Consider the following 14,421-nt stretch of genomic DNA (forward strand, 5'->3'; position numbering starts at 1 on the left):
CTTTAGTTGTAAAGGAACAGAAATTTCTTCTGGAATTGCCTCTTTCATCTGCATTTAGTAATCTTAATATTTGGGACACAAAATGATTTCCAAGCCATGTTTGCCAGTTGGGTTTAATCCTTTGAGTTTTTAATTTTGAAAACTACATGACTATGTTAATTTGCAGAAGTGAGATTAAAATAAAGACATCTTTGTGTTTGTACTTAAAGTGAGGAGATTTCCATGCCTGAGTATCCGAATTAATAAATAGATGTTCATTTGGATTTCTGATCAGGAAATTTTCCACAATGGGGAAACTCTCTTTTCTGATTAACTTTCTTAACTAAGTTGAAATGTATACTCAGGTTAGGCAGTTGAAAGTCTTAAAACTTCATTTCCAAATACTGGGGATTGAGGATGGGTGGGAAAAAGAAAGAAAAGTAGTTGTAACTGACTCAGAAGGCAGCTTTGTGCTGAAAGAACATCAGAAGAATTGTAAAAGGCAACAAAGTCAAAAGCGAGTGAGAGGTTTAAATGCCGTATCTGTTTCAAATAAAGAAAATTAATATGTAGTGAAGTTCATTAGAATGCCCATCTCATTCCATAGCTAAGGTTGAAACTCAGTACTACCTACCATGAAACATGATGTAGGAGCCTTTCCAAGCATGTGTTATCTGGATTGATAAATGAGAGATAGTAGCAGAGAAAGAATGAGACAGCGTTGAACTTAGGATCCAGTACCTGTAAAAAAGGCTGCATACTAAAGTGTATTACAGGGGCTAGCCCTACTCCAGCACATTCAGAAGCATTAGCAGGACAAAGAGCCAAAATTGCTGCTGTAAGGATTAATGGTGGGTTCCTTGGTCTAAGCTGCCTTAACGATTTGAGGAGAGCATACCACATTCTTGTTTGCAACACCACCTGCAATATTGCAGATAGAGCTGAAGGAGAAGATGGAGCTTTTTCCCAAAAACTGAAGTTTAATTAGAGTTAAAATAAAAGTGTTTGAAAGCAGCTATTCCAGGTAGCTTCTTAACAGCGCAACAAACCATGCTGATGTTTTCTTTCCTTTTATGAAAGCATCATGTTCTTGTTTTCTGTTTGATGACTTGTACATTCTTCATAGATTTGGAATTTTAGAAGGCATGCTTTCCTGCAGTATGAATGAAATTGGGTGGGCCAGGGGAAGGACTGTGGTCTCCAAGCTATACTAGTAATATTTTGGGATCCTGTGTCATAACCAGGTTTTATGGGCTCCTTGGTCCATCTCTACCTTGGAGCTCTGAAGAGTAACCAGAGTACTATGATTTTGATGACCTGGGAGTAACCAAAGCCTCTGATGTTGAGTTTTTTTCCACACTGTACTTAAAGTTTTCAAAATACCATGGCATGGGAGCTCTCGTAGATGTGTCCATGTAATTCTCCTAGTGACTCATTGAGGTCTCGCTGGTCCAGAGTATTCACTGATTCCTTGTGGGCAAGACTGTTTTTCAGGGCAGAACAGCTGAAAGAGGCAGGGAGTTTTTGCCATGCATGTTGTTGAGGAAGACACACAGGTAGACAGACAAGCTTCCAAAATCAAGTAAGACTGAACAAGGAGATGTATAAACTACTGCATCTGCAGAGATATGCCCCAACAGAGATAGCTGGTGAGAAGTCATTTACAGAGCACTGTTTTCCTTTAAAGAGTCTCAGGTTGACATTGGTTAGCAAACAGTATTCAACATCACAGCAAGACATATGACTTCCTGATGGATTAAATAGACTATGAATAAACTCAGGCTTCAGTTTGTAGTTTGTGGCCCCCAAAGCAGCACAGTTTTGGAGCAGCTTCTCAATGACACCACCCGTGAAAGCAAATTTGTAGCATACAGTATGACTTACTTGTGATCTTGGTGACTCATTGCTTCAGGGGACCTGAAGGTGTCCTTGCACTCTGCCCCAATTGGACGGAAGTGAAGGCTTCAAGTGCCCAGGACAAAATGTATCTGTTCTGCTCCTGCATAACCCACTGGTGCCATTGAAATGATGTCCTCATCCTGCTATGACCAACAGAGAGGTGAGCAGCCTTGCTTTCCTGCCTTTGTCCTCCTGCTGGAGGGAATCCCACAGCATGGCCTACACAGGGCTGGTGAGTACTCAAGTGGAAGAGGAGGAGCCTTGCAGACGGGCACTGCAGCAGTGGGGGAGTATTTGCTGGATGGAAATGTAATATACGGGTCTAATTAGACAAGCTTGACTGGTGCGTGTAGCAGCCCCCTGGGCAGAGCTTAGACAATTCTGCTCTACTCCTGTGATCAGAGCTGCTCAAGGCATGCTGCAGCAGAGAAAAATCTCTCAGAAAATGGTTTCACCCCCTCCCCTCGTGCTTGCAACCTTCTGCCAGTTTGCCCTTCCTCGGTCAAATCGGTGCATCAAATTTAATACTTCATCATCACTCTCTGCTAACAAGAGAAAGCAGACACTGATTCCCTACACTATAAGCACTTCGAGGCATAATACATCTTTCCCAGTAATTTATTCAGTGCTAGTTTGAGTTCAGTAAGTTAGGTGCCAAACAAACAGGCAGTATGCAGAAGAAAAAAAAAAAAAAATAGACCAGTCAAAAAAATCAGGAAGGAACAAATATTTTGTTGGGTTACGTGGTAAAAAGCTCATCTACACACCTCCCAAGGAGAAGGGAGAGACAGTGGGGGTACCCCAGCCAAATACCACCCTGCCCAGCTGCCCTCAGGCCCCAGCTGCCCTCAGGCCCAGCGGCCCACCGGGCCCATTGCCACGGGCCCAGAGCAGCACAACAGCACCAAGACAGCGGTCTTGCCCTGAGTGAGGGACTCCCTCGTTTGTGTGCAGCACTTATTTGAATCAAGCGATTTGACTCAGATGTGTGAACATTGGGTTGTGTGGCTCACACACTGCATTCCAGTGCAGAGCCTGAATCTGTGAGGTGAGAGGCCATGTACCATGGAAGGCTCTCCCTGAGGCCATTAGTGCTGTGCATTAGTGCAGTCACAGGCCCTGTGAGGAAAACATTTAAAAAATCATGTTGAACTGAAAATTATTATTGTTATTATTATTTATTTATTTAGATATCTAGTCTCCCAACAAACAACCCTACCCACCGCCCCCAAACCCAGGCTGCCATCCCCTTGTAAATGAAATACAGTGCTATGGTTTTTGAATGAAATATGTGAAATCGTGCCCTAAAGCAATCAGTATGTACAAGGGCAGTTAAGATACCCTGGTATGAAAACAACCAAGCTTCAAAGGAAGGCTACAGACCTTCCTTTATACACGTCTTAGACTGATGTGTTAGAAGGTTTGGGACTCCTTGGCATCTCTCTTCAGAGGTGACCCACTGGTCCATGACAAACCTGCTGCCAAGCAGTTTTTAGCTTTCTTATAAGACAATATCATAGAATCAGAGGATAGTTTGGGTTGGAAGGGACCTTAAAGCCCATCTGGTTCCAACCCCTGCCATGGATAGGGACACCTCCCACCAGCTCAGTCTGCCCAGGGCCCCATCCAGCCTGGCCTTGAGCACCTCCAGATACATAGAAGTGAAAGTTACAGTCCTGGGAATTGTTCTTTTCCTTCGTTGTTTATAAGAGGGAGATTTAAAGAAGGGAGAGTAAATTCTCACATTTGACAATATGAATAGCAGGATTTGCTATAATTCTCACCTAATCTGGGCTAGGCACAATCATTAATGCTATCACCAAATGCCTTTGATTTAATATAACTTATGAAAAGAAGCTTAGTTATCAATGTATATATATATATTTTAGATGAAAGCCTTCTGTGCTTCAGGAATATTGCTACATAAAAGTTAATGTGGAATAGATGATTCAATATCCTACAGCAAGCATAGAAGCAAACAATGCCTAAATATTTAAACAGCAAGAAGATAAGAATACCACAGCATGCTAATATGGTATGCACATATCCCACATCTCTGATCCGTACTCTTTAAGCCTATAAAAATAGTTATGAATTCTTTTATTTACCATTTTAAAAGAGAGCTTCATAAAACCTGATTTAACTGCTAAATGCTGAATGAAAATCTCTGTGGGGGTTATATTTAGAAATTCATATTTATATTCAAGCAAAGACCAACATTTCTCAGTGATCTCCAAAAGCTTTACGAGAATGAAATCTGTGCTCAGCATTTTCAAGTGCCTGGAGAGCAATCGGAGGGAACTGCCTCCACCGGTGGCACTTACTCATCTGATACCCTTGTCACCACCCTATTTCTCAGTATCTTCCAAGTCACTGTAATTTGGCACGACGGTTAGATGGAGCATGAACAAAAGGGAGAGTTCTTATGCTGCACTGATCCTGCCCTCACACCAGGTGAGATGAAAAACAAGGTTCTCAGTCAAAGAACAAGCTTTTGCTATGGCACTGACCTGAGAAACAAAGAGCCAAGCAAGTGCAGTAAGTTTGCTACCCATGTGACCACTAGCGAGTCACTTATTTTCTGTCTGCCTTCATTACCTGTCAGCAAATGGAGGTGACATTAATTCCTACCTCTCTTCTGTGGATGTCTACTAAGACTGCACTGCTGAGTTATTTGTTCAGCATGCAGCGCTGTTGGGAATGGCTCTGCGTTTAACCCCAATTCCTGCCACTGCCCTCAAGAAACCAATTGTAACAGCACCCTGCTTGTCGCAGGTGGCCGGGCTGTTACACAAGTGGGACTATATCTAAGACAAGACCTAGGGATGAAGCTACATCTTTTCTAACTGCTGTCATGGTGTTTTGGATGGGCTTAATGGGTGCACAATGAAACCATCCCTTAGTCTACAGAACAGATCCTGCTCAGGAAGGCAGTGGTAGGGCATAGGCAGCCAATCGACTGAGCAGTGTGTTCTCCCTATGGACAGAAGCTAATTCAGTGTGGGAAGGAAGACTCAGGACCACTTGGCTAACTTTAGGTAGCATGCAGGACCCATTGAATCAATGCATTTTTAAAATGTCTGCTCACCTACACAGCCGGGAGAGGTGGAATGCCATTGCAGCTGTAATAAAGAGCCATAATAAATCAAAATCTGGTTCAATCTTTGAAAGCAAAATTATGGAGCAATGAGCTCAGCATCTGCCCTCAAATGCACCTGTATTTCTGCTGGGGCTATTTGCAAGGAGGGGAGAGGAAGCAGCTGGCTTAGTATGCCTCGGGCAGGGCCAGCAGCTCACAGCTCCTCCCTAAAGGCAGGGAACTCAGCGCTGAGAGGACCTTGTGCCCTCTCACAGCTTTGCTCAGACTTCAGTCATTTAAATCGCATCAGCAGTCAGAAGCAAATCTGCAACATTGCTACTGGAATTAACAGCAGTAAAATCTTAGCTGTGCTTTACACAGGTGCTGCTTGTAGGGCTTTCCCATAAAGCAGATACACGTAGCACCCTAATCAATGTGAAAGTTGTGTATTTCATGAAGCATATTGGCAAAAAGCTTCTAAAGGAAAAAAAAATGCTAAAGAAGGCTTTTGAGAAGAGCAATTTTCACTTTTCCTCCAAAACACTTACTTGGTGAAGAGAAAACCTTTGGAAACGCCTGAATGTTTACTGCTTCCACCTAAATCACTGGTTCCTTGAATCTTTGAGAGACAGCAAGTCCCACTTTGGAAAATGAGCCCAAATAGCTCAAAAAGCGGATGCATGTCAGCAATATTAAGCATTTCTACTTTGCTTCTCTGCACTGTAAATTGATAACGAGGTCTGGTAACTAAACCATATGCAGGATATGACACATTTCATCTCAGAAATTTTCTAAAGAATGAAGGTACAAAGATGTCAATAAGAGTTATTTATTAGAAAATAGTGCTGCTTCTAATAGGGGCTGAATGGAATGGAAAGAGTTCCAAAGAAAGGAAATACTGCCAATATACTCAGATTTGATTTTTGCTTTGGTATTTTTTTCTGCTTTTTGATATTGGATTAGCTTCTTCTGACCCCACGAGTCATTGCCCCATGTCCTGGTGCAGGGACAGCACCTGGACAGGGTGCAGAGCAACTTACAGGTGTGCTGGGCACAGCGGTGACACTCGTGTACATGTTACTCCAACACACAGAGTTCCTGAAGCTCCTTGAACCTGGCCTCAAGCAGACTAAAATTTGGTCTATCTCCATGAAAATGGCCTCTGCTCCCTGATGAAACCATCTGTGCCTTGCCTTTTGGAGTGCTGTAATTGGTTCCAGCGTGGGAGATTTGCTTCACCGATGCTTCACACAGATCAGAAATGATGAACTCTGCACAGATTCAGTCACTGTCGAGCATGGTTTTGTGAAGAGGTGATCTGCAACACGGCAAAACCCACAGCAATTTTCAAATAGATTAAAAAAACAACAGTAAAGAGAAAGTAATGTTCACTTCAGACTGGATATCGGGGCAAGGTTCTGCCCCAGAGGGCGGTGGGCATGGCCCCAAGCTGCTGGAGCTCAGGGAGCGCTGGGACACTGCTCTGACATTGGGTTTGGGTTTGGGTGGTGCTGTGTGGGGCCGGGGGTTGGACTCTGTGATCCTTGTGGGTCCCTTCCAACTTGGGATATTCTATGGTTCTATGATTCTACGACTTCTCTGCTCCCAGGAAGATTTTAGCAAGAATAAACGGTTTCCTGTTGTTGCAAGGATGATTTGGGCTATGCAGTGAGAGAAACTTTTTGGTGTAAAGGGTCATGGAGAGATGGAATGGGCTGGTGGATGTTGTAACATCTCTGCTCTTAAGGTCTTGGAGCACCAGTTAGTTGCACATCTGTCAGAAAATGGTTAAGGTTAGTTCTTTCTTGAACCAAAGAGACAAATTACATGGCTTATATTCAGTACCTGCAGGATAACATTGTATGATCACAGGATTCTGGGTCCCCCCTTGGTGATTCATCTGAAGATTTTCCTTAAATGTCAAGTCTTTAGGTATGATTTGGGATTTCAGAGACTTTTGAAAGTGACTGTTTGAGGAAAAAGTGGAATATTCTTCCTTTGATCAAAACAGAGAAAGACTTGATTATTAATAATTCTTACACCAAAACTGCCACCACATATTGTTTTCAAAATGAACCAAGAAGCCTGGAGACCTTACAAAAGACGTTTCCAAAATGCCTCTCGGTCTGTATAACTATTCCACCTGCGCCCTTGCATGTGCTAATATCAACCATGTGCTATGAGCCCTTGGAGCACATATTCCAATTGCTTTTTGCTTTGACAATGAGCCGATAAAACTCCCTGATTGTTGCTTAGAAGTCTTCTCATATTAATAGAAACATTTTCTCCGGGCTCTGTTCATTGTGCTCTGCCATGGAAATGCAGAACCCTGTTTCAGATCCAAGCGATTTTGTGTGTTGTGTGCTCGCATTTTAACAATGCTATCACTCTGCTCGTTCGTTTCAGGTGTCACCGGAGACCATAACTCATCTTTATGGAACCTTCATCCTTGTATTCTTTTTCCTGAAAACATTATCCTTCTTTTTTTTGGCTCAAAGGCTACATTGCTTTACAGTTTTTGATGCCAGCTGGAACAGATATTCTTTCCAAAACATCTGACAACTATGCTTTACTGTCAGAATATATTATTCAGAAGTTGAAACAGGTCTGTTCAACGTGGATTAAAGCAGAGACATCCCAGGTAGCTGGAGCAGGGTTCTTCGCCCACCACTGCACATCTCCATGGCAGTCGCACTCAGCTCTCCTCGTGCTCAGAGCAGTGACAGAATTGCCCTGGGGAGGCAGTTCACCATGCCACTGGATAATGGGAGTCCACCAAAAATGCCCTTTTCTCTCCATGGCTTTTGAAGGGATCCACATTTTTTTACAGGTGAGTCCCATCCCAGGTACCTATGTTAACAATACAACTACAGGTTAAATAATAGCAGATGGCACCATTCTGATGCTATAAACTAGCTAGTGATGAGGAAGAGGAGGAAGGGGATGGAGTCAGCGATCTGCTTTTGATCCTAGTGGTGGCTTGGCTTTGGTTGACGTGCCTGAGCCATTTTAGGCTACTGTAAATCGGTGTCTCTTCTTTGAAGATAACAGGCCTACTCTGATTGATTTTGATGGATGAAAAGGTCCTATATGTGTAATGAGAAAGGACAGAAAACTTCATCCATCAAATCTTCTGGAAGCTTTAAAGCATTTGTTCCCCTGGCCAAATGCATGATGCTGACCAGTGCTCCCCATCCACAGCTCTGTCCAAAGAGCAGTGCAGACCCCTTCCAGGTGGTCAGGAAGGCTCTCCTGAGGCCAGGATAGGTACTATGAGGCTTTTTTCATTGTTTTTGTTGTTGTTGTTATTTTAATTAACATTCAGAAATTTAGCTTCCCAGGCGAATGGGCATTTGTGTTTTGCTTTGTGTGTTTTTTGTCTGTTTGAAAGTATTGGCTGGTGGATCACCAGTAAGCACTGTGTGGTATGAGCAGTCTGAACTGGAAGTACCCCAATAAATGGGTGCAGTCAAACCACAATGAGACTAGGAATGCACTTAGAATCATAGAATTGCCTAGGTCAGAAAAGACCTCTAAGGTCATCCAGTCCAACCATCCACCTACCACCAATATTTTCCCACTAAACCATATCCCTTAGTACAACATCTAAACAGTTCTTGCACACCTCCAGGGATGGTGACTCAACCACCTCCCCGGGCAGCCTGTGCCAGTGCCTGACTGCTCTTTCAGAGAAGAAATCATTCCTAATATCCAACCTGACTCTTTCCCAGTGCAATATGAGGCCATTCCCTCTAGTGCTATTGCTTAAAACGAGGCATGAATTCAAAGGCCTATTCTAAGCAGTTGTTAAAGTATCTCACCAAATTTTGTCCTTGATAGTAAAAAAGATATGCAACATATGAATGTATGTGCATGGTTATGCACATTTGCATATATGTTCACTTTATTTACCAATCACATTATATAAACTCTATACATAACTAAGTCACACAGATGGCAATGTTCATTGAATGGAAATGGCTTATTTGATTTTCCATTTAATAAAGAATTAATAATATTGCAACTGCTTGTATTTGAAGAGTAATGCAGATCAGGTGTCACCCATATATTACTCGTTTAAGTTTTGAGTAGGCTAGGCAGCTTAAATTAGACTCCAGCTTCACATGCAGACTATTTCAATTAGAGTAATCTCTTGTGATCTAATATTCTTAGCTTTAAAGTCATACTGCGTAAATATTTTATTACATATTTAATAACACTTTTTCATAATCAAGAAACTAATGCACATATATAATATATGTGCATTTAAAGAGCCGCTGACATGACACAGGAAACTTTGAAAAATATTCTGTTTGGGAATTAATTCAGCTCGGGGCAAAATTCAGAAATAATATTTAAGTGAGGGCAGCTGAATACATTACACATTGCTGCACAAATCTGAAACAAAAGCCCAGTTTTGCTCCACCATTTATTTTACATGTAAGAGTGTAGTCAATTCATATCCACGCTATTACAAAACAATCCTAAGTACCCTACTGAATCAATACTAAAGTGAAATGTAAAAGGAAAGACCTAGCCCCAACAATATAACTGAGAATAAATGTTTAATATAAACGTTAATTAATAGTGGATTTTTGTTTAAGTCCTATGTAAAGACACATTTGGGAGAAGCAGTGAGGAAGTCACTGTAATTTGCCACTACAAAAACAGTGTTGGGACTCAGCCAGCTGGACAGTGGCAGTCATTAAATTTAAAGGCGTACATTTTTTTAAGTCATTGCCATAATCACTGTTCTTATTCTTAATAATAAGCAGATGTTTGTGGCCTCATTTAGTACACCAATAGCAGTAGAAAAAAAGATGTCACTGAGCATAAGATGCTCTGGAGATGAAAGGCCCCCAGTCCTGCAGGACAGGATAATATAAAGCTTTGGTCCAGCTCGAATGCCAACACCAAATTTCTTCCAGTGTTTTTGCTGGTAGAGATGTGATGATGCTTTGCTAAACCACAGCAGGTCATGAGACCAGCCAAGGACAGTGAGAGATGCAGTGGGGAGGATGTAGCACCCTCTGTCCCCCATCAGACTCCATCACTGAGCACACAGATCCCTGGAAATACAGGCAGGTTTTTACACTGCAGAATTCATACTTATTCTGTGTGGAAGCATCTTCCTTCCCATTGTCTCTATTTCCAAATATCTATCAATTCGTGCCCCTTTTTTTAGCCACAGGCAGTAAGAGTAGGCACTGAGGAAGTTTCATCTGGATTCTCATCAGAGGAGTCAGACTTTTATCCTTTTTGCAACATTTTAAGAAAACATGTCTAATATTACAGAGGAAAATCTTCTGGAGGAATGCTCATTGCCTCCTGGAGTAAACCAGGCTGTGGGACAACGGCCCACAGCCACAACAGACTCATAGAATCATAGAATCATAGAATGGCTTTGATTGGAAGGGACCTCAAAGATCATCCATTTCTAATCCCCTGCCGTGGGCTGGGTGCCCCCCAGCTCAGGCTGCCCAGGGCCCATTCATGGGATGTGGCACCCACAGCTCTGGGCAGTGCCAGCGCCTCACTGCCTCCAAGTGAAGAATTTCTGCCTAACGAAAGCTTATGAGAGCAGAATTAAAACATACTCAAAGTTGGCATCCAAGTTCTGAATCAGGAACATGATATCATCTGTCAAGAACAATACATCACCATGTAACAGTGTTTTGTTTGTCTTCGTTTAAACAAGCCGTTATGATAAATCTGAAGACAAACAGCGGATACGTAATTAGGACAAGAATCTCCCATCATACACAGATTAAGTAAACAACGTGGCATGTTGGCATAGGCAAACAGTAATCCATCATTGACCCCGTGGCTCAGGTGTCATTTTTTCTCACCGTGGAATGGGATCCAGAATCCCCCTGTAGTCCTGATGCAGCAAGCCCTTGACTCGAAAACACCATTAATCTAAGAATAAATAAAATGATTGTGTTGATGTAATTATAGAATCATACCATCATTTGAATGGGAAGGGACGTTTAAGGGTCACCTAGTCCAACTCCCCTGCAAAGAACCAGAACACCCACAGCTCCATCAGGTTCTCAGAGCCCCATCCAGCCTCACCTTGAGTGTCATGCTTGTCTTTCATGTCACTGTTGCCACTGCTGAAATGCACAACCCGCTGCCTCACTGTGCTCACATCCACTTTTTGGTCTCCATAAACATTCAGCAAGCATTGATGAATGTCAGTGGGCGCAGTTTTTTCTGCGTGAAGTAATTCAGTTCCACACCTTTGCCCCATCCACACTTCGATGTCACATGGCATTCTGTCAGAGTGCCTCTCTGCTGCCATCTGTCACATGGCAACAACATGCCATGGGATATTGGTGGGAAGGTTTAACCTCTCCTGCCATCCCACCAACATCTGCCTCTGGCATCATGGACCAACAAACCAAAATAGGAGGCATTACTTTTGGAGCCCTCGTGAATATTTCTGTCCATCCTGAGATGTGCAGACCACTACATTTAGGAAGTCTGTCTCAAAAGTTGGACTTCTAATGGGTATGAGCTGCCCTACAATGTGTACTCAGCTGCACACTTGCGTGCAAGTTTCATTCTACATGGCTCTGCCTCTTCCTTATCACAAACCCTTCTTCTCATGCCAGTGGAGTTAGAGACCCAAACATACCATAGCACTCAGATTATATCTGTCCGATCACCTATAATTTCATCATTCATAAGCCACAATTTTCAAAGCAGATATACGTACAAATGTCTTAACTTTCCAGAACATCCCGAGCATGACTTCTTCTATTCCCTTATTTTGAATTTTGTAAACAGTAGTTTCTTACTGTTTCTCATTTAATTGTGCTGCTTTTATTATAGATGATATTAGTATGGGCATTCTGTTATGGGGGGAAAGAAAAGGCTACTCAAAGGAGATATATACTTCATATATTTTCATTGTTTATAAAACTGGACAGAAAAATCAATTTTAAGGAGCATTTTTAAAGCATTTCTAGTGCACTCATGAGGCTGGAAGGAGTTAGGAGCAGGAGTCGACAGATGTGAAACGACAGAGACAAACATTTTCTCTAAATAATTACACAGATGCTAGAGAATCATAGAATCACCAAGGTTGGAAAAGACCTACAAGATCATCCAGTCCAACCATCCACCTACCAGCCACCATCTTTACTTTAACAAACACTTTGCAATGGGTTTCTGTAATATTTTAGATCCTAAGTGTGGAAGAGACCCTCCGGTGGGGTGGTTCATCGCTGGAAGGAAAGGCATGTGAATCCGAACAGCTTGCACAGCAAAATTCCTTCTGTACCATGGATGGAGGAAGCCTTTTGAGCTAGGCCACTCTAAAACAAGAGCTGTGAGACTGTATTTTGAGTTCTGTTTTAGCCTGGAACTTCCCTAAAACATCCTGTTGCTGCCTTCCAGACAGCTTTTCTCTTAGTCGGGATTGAAGACATACGAAAGCTGCTGCGCTGGGGAACTCAAGTGAAGGCTCCAGAATGGGATTTAACTTGGATCCATCTGTTTCTGATGTCTTTCCTTTTTTTTTTTCTTTCTTTCTTTTTTTTTTTTTTTGACAAAACGATGCAATTTTGAGTTTTACATACGTCTCCAAATACTTTAAAGTTAGTTTTTGGCGGAGGGATTGTTTTTTTGTTTGGGTTTGTTTTTTTTTTTTTAACATTTGGGATTCTTGCCTATGAAAAGCAGAAGTCTTCGAGAATCAGAACCCCTGGCAGCAGAGAGGTGACAGGAGCAGCACAGAGCATTTCTTATCGCTCTACTCTGAAAATCCTCTATTCTGGGAATCTCCAGAGAGGCCGAATCTCAGCTCCCGTTAGGAACACCAGGCATGCAGCCGGGCACTCAGCTCCGACGAGGTAATGCCAGGAGAGCGGCAATTTCAAATCCTGATGTGTCTAACTGTGCTCAGCTGTGGCAGCAGGCACAGCACGGCCGTGATCGTATAGTGGTCAGTACTCTGCGTTGTGGCCGCAGCAACCTCGGTTCGAATCCGAGTCACGGCAGGAACATTTCCCAGGAGCATGGCTTGAATTTTGCGTGCTGCTGGGCGGTGGGTCCCTCCCCGATTTAACTCCGTGATACTCTGAAATCCACAGTTGCAGGCACAGCGCTCCCGCCGGCACGCGGGGAGCGTGGGCGCTGATCTCATCCAGCGGGCTGAGTTTTTTTTGGCTGAATCTGCATTTTGCACAACGCAGCAAACAGAAGGGCGAGGTGGGTCCAAGGCTCACAGCCCGAGCAGAAATGCAGGCCCCACTGCCGGTGCTCAGCTCTTGCAGCAGCCCCGGCTGCCTGCAGGCACAACGCCAGCAAAGCCCTACTAAGTTTTCTGTCCATGTTCTGTTGTTATTTCGCAGCGCAGGAAATTGCTGCTAGCCCTGGAGGGAGGAGATTATTACACGAGCCCTCAAACCAAGCAGAAGGAGCAAAAAAAGTTGTGAGAAGAGTTTGCGCTCCCGTGTAAATGGTTTGAGAGTGCTCAGAGGCATCGAGGAAGGAATTACAATGGCTCAGCCAACACCCATTCACACACACACGACTCTCAAAATATAGTCCTGTAAGTGGGGTACAACAGAGCTGTTACACTGCCAGGGAATCACTGCGCAGCCCTAATCCAGCATCTGTTATCTCCAGAAACATACCTCAGTGAATTCCCTGCGCTCTAAAGGCAACCGCGATTTGAAAAACACCGCTATTAATTGATTCCCCAAATTAACTGTTAATCCAAGAGCCCTGATTATGATTAGTGTGCTAATCAATTTATTTGATAGAAAGCTTTTTAAATTTTCCAAATTACAGCTCAGCTCTTCTCTCTCTCTCTTTTTAGCTTGTTTCATCTAATTAACTGTTTTTCCTAGCAGTGAAAAGCAAGATCTTCCTTACTTAATTGCCTCTTGACCCTTTCTCCCTCTCCAATGCAGTTGCCTTTAGAGGTTCTTCATCATGAGAAAATTAAAATGCTATCAACGAATTAAAAATATTGTTTGGCTCAGAGGAAACTTCCCAGCACGTCTGTGAATGCTTTGGAGTTATATTTACACAGCTTTGCCGGGGAAAGTCTGACTCCCGAGCAGGCTGGATTGCCCTTCAGTTAATGCATGCAGATGAACAACCTCCCTGGCGACTTTGCAGGATCTGCTTCGGTAATTGCTGATTGCAACACCAGGCATGGAATGTCTTCAGTGCATGAGAGAGCTGTGTGGGCAGCGGGGCCACACGGATGCCCCCCGGTAGCCCAGGGTTTGGTGGGATGGCCCCGAACCATGGGGTGCTCTCTGACCTCAGGGTGGATCTAACCGTTCCAGCCTCAGATGGGCATGGTGTGTGTGTGGGAAAGGGAGGACTGCCTCGAGAAAGCACACAGAAAGTTACCGTGCTTCTTGGAGAGGGAAAATAAAGCCCAGAGCTTGGCTGTCACAGCCACATCTGGAGGCTGATGGTTGTTCTCATCTCCAACCTCC

The 14,421-nt window shown here is 43.2% G+C and overlaps 1 non-coding gene across 1 annotated transcript; it reads left to right on the plus strand.

The window, feature by feature from the left end:
- TRNAH-GUG lies at positions 12,892 to 12,963 on the plus strand. Its single transcript has one exon. It is a non-coding gene; the product is annotated as a tRNA-His (tRNA).

This window comes from Numida meleagris, chromosome 6 (assembly GCF_002078875.1).
Source record: "Numida meleagris isolate 19003 breed g44 Domestic line chromosome 6, NumMel1.0, whole genome shotgun sequence".
NCBI classification, from domain to species: Eukaryota; Metazoa; Chordata; class Aves; order Galliformes; family Numididae; genus Numida; species Numida meleagris.